This window comes from Sciurus carolinensis, chromosome 8 (genome assembly GCF_902686445.1).
Source record: "Sciurus carolinensis chromosome 8, mSciCar1.2, whole genome shotgun sequence".
Taxonomy (NCBI): domain Eukaryota; kingdom Metazoa; phylum Chordata; class Mammalia; order Rodentia; family Sciuridae; genus Sciurus; species Sciurus carolinensis.
Window position 1 is genome coordinate 27376981 of NC_062220.1, and position 13448 is coordinate 27390428.

The 13448-nt window shown below is 34.5% G+C and overlaps 1 pseudogene; it reads right to left on the reverse strand.

Annotated features, from left to right (window-relative positions):
* Positions 1 to 4691: 4691 nt before the first annotated feature.
* On the reverse strand, positions 4692 to 5922 carry LOC124990860 (tubulin alpha-1 chain-like; annotated as a pseudogene).
* Positions 5923 to 13448: the final 7526 nt, after the last annotated feature.

The following is a 13448-nucleotide window of genomic DNA, read 5'->3' on the forward strand; positions in this document are numbered from 1 at the left end:
TCCCATCTCCATTGGCAATTTTTACTTGAATGCAATTAAACAGAATTGCAATAAATATTTCTATATGTGCATCACTGATAACTTCGTTAGTGTAATATATCATGTGAAATGACCACATCAAAATGTATGCATGTTTTTAAGACTTTCAATGTAAAATGTCAAATTGTCTTCCTGCAAGGTTATTGATCAGTGCCCTGGATGATAGTGTATGTGTGTCCTATTCCTGACCAAATATTGTGCAAGTAGTGAAACAATATATACTGTGTAAAGCTATTTTTCTATATCTATATCTATATCTATATCTATATCCATATGTATTCATCTATATTTAAATAAATCCCCAAAGAACTGCAGCAACCAGCCTGGAAACCAACTTCCTATCTACAATTTAGACAGGTATCAGGTCAGACCACTGTTTCTAGCAACCAGTCTACTAAGCCCAACAATAGCTCTTAGCTAATTGGCCCCAAACAACCTGGACTTGGTAAATAATGGAGAGCTGCTATAATTTTTGACCCTTCTTCCAACTTGAGACAAACAAATAAAGCTAAATATGTACCCCTAACCAACCATATAAGAAATCCTGCCTCTAGTTAGCCTACCTGGAGCGCCCTCCCCATGACAACAGCCTCCAGTCAAGGTACACCTGAGTCTTCCTTCTGTCTAAAATAAAACTTTCCATGCCTCCTTCTTGTCCTAAAATTTTGGCCAAAAGCAAGTGACAGTGACTGACTCCTTTGCTCTAGCAAACTCCAAACAAATAACCGTTGCTGGTTCTTATTTGTGTGGTCTCTGTTTATTTCCACTGTGTATAATTATTTTTATTTTTATTCTCCAAACTAAATAATGGTATTTCTTTGATGAATCTGACTTTTTTGAGTATTTTCATGTTAGAAGTCTGTTTTTTATTTTGACATTTATTGTTTCCTTACAGATTTTGATTTCAGATGCATTAAATTATAATTTTAACCTACATTTGCAGTTATTTTCACTAATAAAATGGCAACTATGATGTGCTGTTTGCTCCTTTTTAATATGCATTATATTTTTATTAATGTTCTTGGGATTTCTCAGCAGAAAATTCCATCATCTGCAAATAGTTGTAAGTTTATCATCTCCTTCAGTGAACATTATTTTCTTGTTTTTTTATATATTTGTTCAGTTTTCCCAGAAAACATATTTTGAAAGTGGTATTAACAATAATTTTTATCTTTTTTTCTCATCTTACAAAAATGCCATCAGAAAAAGCACCAATGACTTTGTTTACAAGTCACTTGGAGATAAATTCTAATGCAATACCCTTCTATTTTTAGTTTATTAAGAACTTAGAAATTGTTCTGGATGTATATTGAGTATTTTGGTATCTCTAGATATATCTAATTTATCCTCTGTCCTGAAGTGATGAATTTCTTAGTTTAAGCATCCCTGGACTCTTAAAATAAACTCTACTGGTGATTATTAATATGGAGCTAAACTACAAGTGTCAAGCTTTGGAAGTTTTGTTATGCTTTTCCTATTCTCTTAAAGTTAAATATACAATATGTAAATGCCAGCTATGATATTAGGTTCACCCTCCTCTTAGTAATTCTCTTCCAAATCTAGTGTCTGTTTCCACTTCAACAGGACTTGGCAAACTTCAAGAAAAGAGTAAATCTACTTAGACAAAGTCTCAGAAGTTTTGGAGTCTCTACTGTGTATTCAACAAAATGTAGAACATTCCCAAATAGATGGGGAGAATGTGGCATGAAATCCTAAAAGGTGATTCAGGCATTATATGTAAGAGGAGTAAGGATTAGATGTTTTCAGGATGCATAATCTAAAAGAAAAGAGATGAAAGAATTGATTGGCTCCATATTGAGCAGATGTTTAAATATTGGAAGTCTGACTTGTGTTAAGCAAGTAGTTAAGTTGCTAAGGCCATGCTCAAAATTGTGATCCTCCTGTGTCGGCTTCACAAATTGCTGGGATTACAGGTGTGCGCCACTGCACCCAGACATTACAATGCTTTAAGGGTGATTTTTTAAAAAAATTTTGTTGCATAAGGAAGATCTGATTTAAAAAATAATCTAAAGTTCCCCAATATTTGTTTATAATGATAGTTTGTGCATTTTGGCCAGTGGTTTCCTAATTTTACCCTTGAGTTCTTTCAAACTCTTGGGTAGATGTCAATTGGCTTGTTGATTTTTCTACATAAACAGATGTTCCTAACAGAAATCTTTAATTTTTAATTGGAATACGTGATGTAACAAAAATAGTGTATTTGCTGCAGAAGAACATTTGTAGCAGCTGAATTTTATTTAAAGACATTTTGCATCACAATAATGCCAGAATTTGTATTTTATGGTCAAAATTTAATAAATGAGACTCTTTTGATAATGCAATTTCATGCTAAATATGTAAATATTTTAGTTAACATCCTCCGAACACTTGTATTGTGCAGTGTTTATTTGCAGGTGTAAAGCAATTTCTGAAAAAAAGAACAGACTTTAGGGCAATGTTCTCATCGGAGGCATGTTTTTTGTGTGTGACTTTTCTATTAGAGATGGTTTCTTATATTCTGAGGATAAAATTTCCATACAGAGCTTAGGATGAACCTGTAGGCAATCCTAGATCAGAATCTCTTTCCTACATTTCCAAGAAACAATCAAATAAAAGAGAACATCTATGATTATGCAAGGAAAGAAAATGAGCCCCGTGTTGTGTTTTATGTCAAGTAGTGGTTATAGCATGAAAGTGAGTTTTTAACATGTAAGGACTCATTGCCTATTGCTCCCACTGGCCCTTCTTTAGGAAACAACGAGGTGATAAACCTCACCTAAACCAACAAAAAAAAATCCCCAATGCAGGGCATTTATACAGAATGCCTAAGAGTATTTAACTGCAAATTGAAGACAAAACAATGGTTAAACATAAGGGTGACTAAATAGAATACTGTATATACAGACAAGCATAGAAACAGCATAAATGGTAAGAATGAGATCTGGGGCAAGGAACAGGAGGAAAAGGATGAGCAGTGGAATAATCTCATCGACTGTCTCTTATGTAACAGTTGACAAAACAAACTGTAGCGACATAAGCACAAAAGTAAATGAGAAAAATGATACTATTGATTACATTAGACATGAAGGCGAGGGAAGGGCAGAAAAAGAATAAGTCAATAATACTTTACATCTTAGGCCAAAAAAAAAAAAGTACTTAAAAAGAAAGGACTTAGAATATTTCATTAAAGCAATGACTTAGACAAAAATAAAAAAAATTCACTGTATTTGAAGGTTTATATGAAACAAAATCTTATAAGCAAAACAATGACAACAAATAATGCTGAAAACAAGAAAATTATTAACAATATTAATGAATGCATGTGGTTAACCTGCCAGTTAAAGAAAATGAAACTATATTTAAAGGTGAGCACAAAGAAAAACCTAAATCGAAGTAACACACAATGTTTGAAATAGAAAGATAGGTGAAAGCAATTAATAATTATAATCCATAGACAAGGATTTTAATCCATAATGCTTATGCATGGGAAACAGCTTTGATACCATTTCATGTGCTTTTCAGCTCTAGGAATTGGGCAATAGTTGGTGAAGGCAGCAGGTGGTGTCTCACTCTAAAAGTGCCACAGCAGTTTACAAAATCTATAGACTGATGATTGACAACTGCTTCCTAAGCATATTAAGGACCAAATAAGTCTTATGGGACAATGTCCTTTAAATGATATGCTTACTGAATAAAATCTAGGAAGTACAGACATTTAAAAAGAAGCATATTGAAAACTACATAGTTGCCTTAAACACCTATAAAAACTACTAATTTTTAAAGAATCATTTCTGTGATATTTATTTTTTAGATTATTAAAAATATATGCACATAGCATATTTATATAGCCTATATGTTCTTGAAAACAGAGTTAGGTATTACTGAATATATAGCTTTATCATGGACTGAATTGTGTCCTGTAAGTTTCACATGTCAAAATCCTAATCCCTAGTGTATGTGGAGATAGTATATTTCATGAGGTAATTATGTTTAGATTAGATAAGGTCATTAAGATAGGGTCCTAATCTATGTTCTTACAAGAGGAAGAGAAGCAGTACTGAACTAAATTTTTTTTTCTCTCTGTCTCTGTCTGTTTCTGTCTCTCTCTTTCAATGAACGCAGAATGAAGTCTATGCATGTGAGGACACAGTGAGGAGCTCCTCTGAAATCATTCAGAGGGTTCTGGAACAACTCAGTCTGTCAAAAACTTCATGGCCTTCTAGTGTCTTGGATTGTGAGAAAGAAATTTCTGTTGTTTGGGTCCCCTGTCTCTGGTACTTCATTACGGCAGTCCTTGAAGACTAATACCGTGTTAGACTGGAAATGTTAATGGATTCACATAAGCTCTCTGCCTCTTAAGAATGATGTCCCTTTTATGCATATATATATATTCAAAGTTATTGTCGACCTAGTTTTAATTTTTGCTTTGTAGTTTCACTCATACTGTTTTTATTTTATTTTTTTTCATGTGAGCCAATAAATGTGTTTGCAGGATATTGGGGAGACAGTGAAATGAGAGATAAAAAACAGGGGAATGAGACCCCAGGTGTGGCAGGTGCCAGGATGCCTGAGAACTCCTCACTCTCATCCTCATTATCCACAGACACTTAGCACACGTCTTCATAATCCTTCTCCAGGGCAGCCAGTTCCTCTTAGGCCTTGGAGAATTCTCCTTCCTCCAAGACCTCACCTACATACCAACAGTACACAAATACCCACTTGGCATACACCAGATCAAACTTGTGGTTGAGGTGGTCCCAGGCCTCACTGATGGCTGTGGTATGGCTTAGCATGCACACTGCATGCTGCAGCTTGGCTAGACCACTCCGGACACTGGTGTAGGGGACTGGTAGTTGATGCCAACCTTGAAGGCTGTATGACACCAGTCCAAAACTGAATGATGCACTTGGTCTTGATGGAGGCAGTGGTGGCTCTCACATCTTTAGGCACCACTTCATGGTACAGCACACAGCAGGCTATGCACTTGCTGTGGCAAGGGTCACATTCCACCATCTGATTGGAGGTACTGGTGATCTCTGACACCGAGAACTGTTCATGATAGGCCTTCTCAGCTGAAACTAGGGGCGATGGTCACCTAGGGAAAGTGGATGTGGAGTTAGGGTACCATATTGGTCTGAAATTCCATAAAGTCCATGTTGAGGGTACCATCAAAACACAGGGAGGCAGTGATGGAGGTCACAATCTGGCCAATGAGCCAGTTGAGGTTGGTGGAGGTTGGGTACTCCTTGCAGTGGTAGACATCATCAATGGCCTCATTGTCCACCATGAAGGCACAATCCGAGTGCTCCAGGGTGGTGTGGGTGGTCAAGATGGAATTATAAGACTCCATCAGCCCACTTGGTGGGCTGGGTGGTGAGCAAATTCCAACTTGGACTTCTTGTCGTACTCTATAGAAAGCTGCTCCATCTGCAGGGAGGTAAAGCCTGAGCCACTGCCACCTCCAAAGCTATGGAAGATCAGGAATCCCTGGAGTCCAGTGCACTGGTCTGGCAGTTTTTGGATTCTCCCCAGTACCAGGTCGATGATCTCCTTTCCTGCCGTGTAGTGACCATGGGCATAGTTGTTTGCAACATCTTCCTTGCCAGATGTCAGTTGCTCAGAGTGAAAGGGCTGCCTATAAATGTCAGTTCTTACCCCATCTATGACAGCAGGTTCCAGGTTCACAAAGACAGTCCAGGGCACATGCTTGCCAGCCTGTCTCATTGAAGAAGGTGTTGAAGGGGTCATTACCACTCCCCAGGGCCTTGTTCCTGGGCATGGTGCCATCAGGCTGGATGTTGTGCTCCAGGCGGTAGAACTCCCAGCAGACATTGCCCATCCGTATCCTGCCTGGCCCACATGAATGGAGATGTGCTCACACATGGCTGCACGGATAGGTAAAGCTTGTGGAGAGTGACTTGTCTGCAGATGCGTTTTTTATGAGTCTCCAGCTACACCAGGAATTCCTCGCTCATAGTGTTTTAAAATGCCTAGCCATTATAACTGTCATGGGCTATTGTTCTACTCCTTTATCACTTCTTCAATTGCTGTTGTCCTTTAATGTACACATGTATCCTAAGAGTAAATAAATAACCCTGTATATTATTTTCTAATTAGTATGATTTACTTTTTGTGCACTCTTATATTTGATCTGGATTTGGTCATTGTAAAGTATGAGATAGGAATAATTTAACTTACTGTCTCAGTAACATTCATCAACATGTTTGCCACACAGTATATGAAACTGCAGTGTATTCATTTTCTATTGCTGCCATAGCAAATTACCACAAGTTTAGTGGATTGAATCAGCATACATTTATCATCTTAATATTCTGTAAGCAAAAGTCCAACATGGTTCTCATTGAACTGACATCAAAGGATCTGCCAAGTTGCGTGCATTTCTGAATTCTCTAGGGAGTAATTGGTTTCCTGGCCTTTTCCAGTATCTGGCATTTCTTGATTCATGACTGGCTTCCTCCATCTCCAAATTAGCAACTGTGGGTCAAACTCTTCTCAGTTTGCCTTGATCTTATCCTTCTATCATTGCATCTCTTTTATCTACAAAGTCAGAAAAGGTTCTCTGCTTCTAAGGACTCATGTGATAACTGGATAATCCAGGATGATTTTCCCATCTCAGGTTTCATAATCTTAATTATGTCTGCAAAATCTCTTTTGCAATGTGAGAATGAAAATCTTAATTCCCTCCAGGGATGAGGGCATACACATCTTTGGAGCAAAGGCATTGATAAATTTTCTGCAGACCATGATCTATTATTATTGAAGCTTTCATTCTATTCTATTGGCCCGTCACATCTACTTCTATTATGGTACAATTAATTTTGATAATTTACATTATAATTTCTACTAGGCTTAGTGTTTCCTAGAAGCTTTAGTATTTTGAAACATTCTCAGTAGTTATTTATTTTAGAAGCCACTTTAAAACTAATGGTTATATTTAAGAAACAGTCTTTAAATATTTAATTTGAATTCATATAGTCTACAAATTAGACAAAGAACTAATATTTCATATACACTCAACATTTATAAGATTGTGGAAACAAAATTTTAAGTTTCCATCAACTATTTTCCTTGTAATTCTTCTTGAGTTTATCCCAGTTACTTGTTTTGTTGTTCGTATTTTCATTGCTGTTGTTGCACATTATGGTTTGAGTATCAGGTGTTTCCCCAAAGCTCCTAAGATAATGCAGGAATATTTAGAAGTGAAATGGTTGAATTGTGAGTGCTGGAAACTAATCGGTACATCCTACTTTGAATGGACTGACTGTGTGATTATAGGCAGATGGGAGGTGAGGAGATTAGGTGGATTACTGAGGACGTACCCCAAAAGCTTTGTTCGTTCCTGTGGCCCCTTCCCCTCTTTTCTCATTCTCTGCCTTCAGACCCTGCCTCCAGCTGAGCAACTTTCACGCTTCCATGATGGACTGCAACCTGTTGGACCCAAAGCAATGGAGTTGGTTGTCTATGGACAAAGACCTCTGAAACCCTGAGACCCAAATAAACTTTTCCTCCCCTAAGTGGTTCTTGTCAGGTGTTCTGATGACAGGGATGTGAAACAGACTGCATATGAGAATATAGTTTTACTGTTTCATCTTCTTGGTGTGTAGAATATTGATTTTTGAAAGGTGGCTTTGTACTTGGTTAATCCTTTGATTAACTAATAAGTATCTTATTAGTTGTAAATTTCAAAAAATCTACTGAATTTTTAAAATTGTCACATATTTGTTTAGCAAGCAAGTATTTTATAAATATTTTGGTTGATATATAATACATAATAATAATATGTTTTTTTTTCTAATTCTAAATAAGATGTGCGGTTGAACACATTTAGACTGTGTGTCATGTATCTAACTCAACAAGTCTATATAAAAGTGATGGAACCAATTCTCAACCAAAACTGGTAAACTGTAAAATGGATACTTTCATAATCTTAGTATCTTCAAATATATAATGAGAAAGTAGCAAGACTGTCATTAAGTAATCAATTTGATGTCAGTATACTGATAAATGAAAATGTCTCTTTGGTGGTTTTGTTCTGTTAATGTTTTCTAGCTAAAGATTACCAATTAAGCAAGTTGTGCTTATTAATCACTTACTTGAAGCAGGAAGAATTCTGTGGTGAAATAGAAAGTATCTCACTAAGAGAATGCTAAAGAGGAGTTATGATAGAATTTTGGTCTGTGTTGATGTTTTAGGGAAAATTTAAGGAAGTGGGACTTGCCTTCAACTTAGATATTATCTGGAAGATTGAATGACTCTGTGACTTACTTACTAAATACTATTAAGGGGAGGAAACACCAGAATGATGTTAAAGCTATGACTGATAAAGAAGCAGCATCTTCATCCATTCATCCATTGAGGGACAGGATAAGTCCATATTTTACCTATTATAAATGGTGCTGCAGTGGACATGGGGATACAAACATCTCTTTCATTTCTTTTGGGTAGAAACCCAGAAGAGGAATCACTGGATTGTGTGGTGACTCAATTCTGAGATTTTTGAGGAAACACGATTACTTTTCTATTATGGCTAGTCTAATTTACATTCCCACCAACTGCATGCAAATCTTCTCTTTTCTGCATATTCTCACCAAAACAAGATACATTTTGATAAAAGACATGATAATGCTTAATTGTTCCATAATGTATACATAAAAATTGTGCCATACCCCATAAATATATACAATATAGATAAATTTAAATGTTAAGATGTGTTTCTAAAAAATAATAAACAAATTGTTGCTCATATTTGTCATGAAAGGAGGATATTTGGTCTTTTTAGTGGTATGATCACTGCTTAAGCTAATTGTGTGTTGGAGTGAGTTAGGCATGTGTGTGTGTGTGTGTGTGTGTGTGTGTGTGTGTGTGTTCAGACATTATTTCCAAATTCTCTTTGCTATGGTTTGGATCTCTAATGTTCCCCAAAAAACTCATCTGTTGAAAACATGGTACCCAATATAAAACATGGGCTTTTAGGCAATGATTTAGGCAATGATTAAGACTCTGACTTCTTCAGATGATTAAGTCATTTGATGGATTATTGGAATTTGATAGCTGAATGAACTGAGGGGTTGTAACTCTAGGCAGGTAGGGCACAGCTGGAAGAGGTAAGTCACTGTGGGCATGGCCTCGGGGACTGCATCTCTTCCTGGGCCCTTCCTTTTTTTTCCTGCTTCCTGACGGCTGTAATCTGAACAGCTTTCATCTTACACACCCTTCACAATGAAGTCTCCCAGTGAATTTGGCTGACCATGGACTGAGTCCTCTGAAATGATAAACCCAAATAAATCTTTCATACTCTAATTTGTTCTTCTGAGGTATTTTGGTCACATTGGCAAAAAGCTGACTAACACAATCTTGATCTACTATGGTCATAGATTGACTTTGTCTGATGTTGCTGGTTTGTCAAGTTGCTTCTTTTTTTTTATTGTAAACAAATGAAGTACAACTTGTTTCTCTGGTTGTACATAAAGTAGAGGCATACCATTTGTGTAATCATACATTGACATAGTGTAATGGTGTTTGATTCATTCTGTTATTTTTCCCTTCCCCCAATCCCTCCCACAAGTCACTTCTGTTCATCAAGAGGGCTTCAAAATCCAGTTTTGAGTGCCAGGCCAGCTTCCAGGTGTTAGAAGGTAATTTTCTCTTTTAGTCACATTACAGATTAAGTCTAAGATTTGGCATAACTTGTACTCGAAAGTATTATTCTTCAATGGTATTTTGTGCATATATGTCTATCCATGTTAATTTTTAGTATTCTATACTATTGTTAATTATGGTGAATATTTCACTGAGTGTTTTTTTTTAAATTTAGTAATCACAGATTTTGAATATCACACAAATTTCAATTTTTTTCCTTTTGTACTGTCATCAGGATCAACTATTTGTAAATATACCTTTGAAGTCCTCAAATTCCAGGTTCAGAAGTGTATTCTGAATTTCAAATCAGTGTGCATGTGTGGGAATGGGGATAGTTTGAGGGTATGCACACATTAATTACTAACTAAAGAAGATAAGTTATGTTGATGAAAGCTAAACCTCTTGACTTTTATAAGTAGTTACTCTGTTAAGTGAATCATATATGTTTGTGTAAATGATTTATATATGTCTATGCATATATATTACTCATCATATATTGGATTTAAGATCGTTAATGAGAAACAACAATCTTTAAGAAACATATATCCCAAGATAGAATAAGAAGCCATCTCCTCTCCTTTCAAGTGTTAGAGATTATGAACCTGATAGAAATTATGTAGGGAAATTTTTAATAATCCCTTCACAATTACAACAGAAAAAGCTACAAGAATTTTCCCAAATAGTTAATGTATCTGCATGGTTTTATTTTTTAAGTAAATTGATTTAAAATGGAAAATTAATATAGCTACTAAATTATTATATTTAATGTAATGTTATTTCTCTGTTCACAGAAGTCATTTAGTCATCAAAATTTCTTAGGACAACAGATTACATTCAATTTTGACATTCAAGATATTAAAATATGATAAATAATATATGTTCTATTTTTGTTTGTATTTACATTCAATGCAATAAAAATAAGTTTTTTTCTGCTATTACTCTGATGAAGAAATTAAGGTCACCTATATATAAGACATTAAATCTAGGATATGTTTATCTTTAATGATGAAGTAAGGTGGATATTTTCATTTCAAATAGTATACCTAGAACTCAAGAACCAAGAATTTCTACTAAAGAATGTCTTACATTGTTAATTCATTGTAATTTTATGCAAAACAAAGTTTTGAGTGCTTCAGGTGAAGAGCTGAAGTAGAAAAAATATCTGAGAGAATGAATAAATGGATAAAAATTTACAAAGTCATGATTTTTAAGTTGAGCAATTGTAATCTTGAAGCAATTTTTTATCTGTTTTTGCTAAGTCATATATATATTATATATATATATATATCATGCAAAAGATGTCATCATAGACTTTAAAGTATTTTATTTTGCACTGGAAAAGTGTATTTCAAAACTGTCAGTGTTAAATATGTGAGGTGCGGTGTTAAGGGGTGACAAATGCAAATGTAATTGCCCATATACTAAATTATGTATGTGCAGGTTTTCATCCATTTTGAGTGAATTTAATAACAATTACAGAAAGCAAATCATTTTATTTCACTTTTCAGAGTGCAGTATGAATATTAGCCATGTAACATTTCTTTCCCTAGTGCCTTTCATATCTATGTTCACTCACAACTGGTCACTTGCTGTAGTCTGGTAAATCAGACTGGTTTTACCTTTCTTGATATCCTTTCCTGTTAGTTTTTTGTTCCAAGTAATTTTTTTCCTCCACACATGTTATACATTTGTTCTGACAGCATAATACAAATATATTTAAATCTTATACTACACATATGAAAGAAAAGCCAATTTATATTGATTATGGTCACATGTCTACTGTTTGTATATGATTAACTGGTCCTTGGCACAACTATTTTATTTTTTCATGTAAACATATCCATGATTTCAAACACCTGCCTGTTAGTTATTTATTCTCTTAAATAAATTACTTAAACCAAATTAAAAAGCAAGCATATTCCTTTTGGTTTTTCCTTAGTGTTACCTATAAAATGCACCATATAAAATAATACTAACAATTTGTTAAAGAAAGAATCATTGAAAGTTTATGTTGTTAATTAGAATTGGACTGGTTCCATCCTGATCATTTGAAGTTCATAAACTTGCTCAAGAGAAGCACTATGTTTAGAATAAACTTGGGTGTAGAATATGGAAAATTTGAGTCTTCTTTTTCACTCTCATTGTGTTCTTGTCAGAACATATGGACTTTTTATGCATAATGGAATAACTGAAAAACGGAGGTCTCAAAGTGATTGCATGATTACAAGAATGCTATTAGCAGCTAGATCTGTTCTCATCTTCAAAATATCTCTATACAGGTGTACTTGAAATGATTATGGTATCTCCACTTGTGGGAGTGACTGTGCATACACATTGCTAACCCTAATGCAGGTTCACCTCCTTCTCTGTCTTTCTCAGATTCTCTACTCTCTCCTGCCAAAGTGTCCCATCACTCAGCTGTGTGAATTCTGATAGATACAAGTGCAAACAATTTAAATTCTACTATGAACAAATTTAGGGATAGAGAGAAAGAGAGAGGGGAGGGGGATGGGGGGACAGAGAGTGAGAGAGAGAGAGAAATGCTATCTCATAAAATCCAGAAATATCAAATTTATAATTAAACCTATATCAAATTTATTTTTAGGAAATGACTCAGTTATTCACTTTACATTCCAAAAAGTCAGAAAAAATATAAATTTTCTTCTCTTTGCAGACCAAAAAATGTGGGTATTCTGTGATAAAATCTGAAATTGTACAGGGAAGATTAAATTTCTGATTAGCATGGAAATTTTCAGAGAGAATTCAAAAAGATTTAAATGTTTTCAAATATGTTGAAATTTACTCTTTGGCTACTCTAAGCATCTTAAAGTATCTTTAAAATTAGAATAAGTTATTTTCTGCTACAATTATCTCTCAGTTTATTTGTATATTTATATAATGGTGGAGTTTATTTTCACACAGTCTTCAAGAGATGCTACTTTTCCTTATCATTGTATAAGTTTTCTGATAGTCTGGAAGTTTTCGGTCTGAGGTATTCCATTGGTCATGTTGTTTAGTGGTTATAATAGTACCAAAATAATTTGTTAATATTATTATATATAGTCAGAGCGATGGAAAACTATCATTAATTGTATACCTTGTGGTTTACAAAGAAGCTTACAAATGCCATGTACAAAATGTAAAACCCACATTAGTTAATATTTACTTTTTATTTTCACTTAATTTTCTTTAACAGAAAATCTTATATAAAAGGAATGTGATTAATTAAAAGAAGTTTAATATATAAAAATTTATGGGAAAAATAAACCCCTATTTTGTTTGTATTTAGAATTTTTCTATGATTAGCAGTTTTACACAATTGCAATCATACGGTATGTACATCTGATTGTCATTATATAAAAATACTGTCCGAAATTCTACAGTAGATCTTTCATAAGAGTCTTATGATTGTTAAGGACATTAATAATAATTCCCAATAATCACCATTCAAGAACCGTAAACTAATGATTTGGGAACATTACTTGCTTATCAATGTAGTAAAGTAATTGTTAAAGATAATTCTTGCCTTTGGGAAAAAAATGCAGACACACAAGCTTTCTCATAAATCAATAAAGAGAAAGAAAATGAATGGTCACAGCAGTGTTGGAAAGCACTGTGGAAATGTGTCACAACACTGTAAACACTCTTATTGCTTGACCCAATAATTCTACTCCTGGGACACAATCTCAAGAAAACAATCATTACAAAGAAAATGGAGACAAAATATGCATTTTAGAATCATTCTGTAC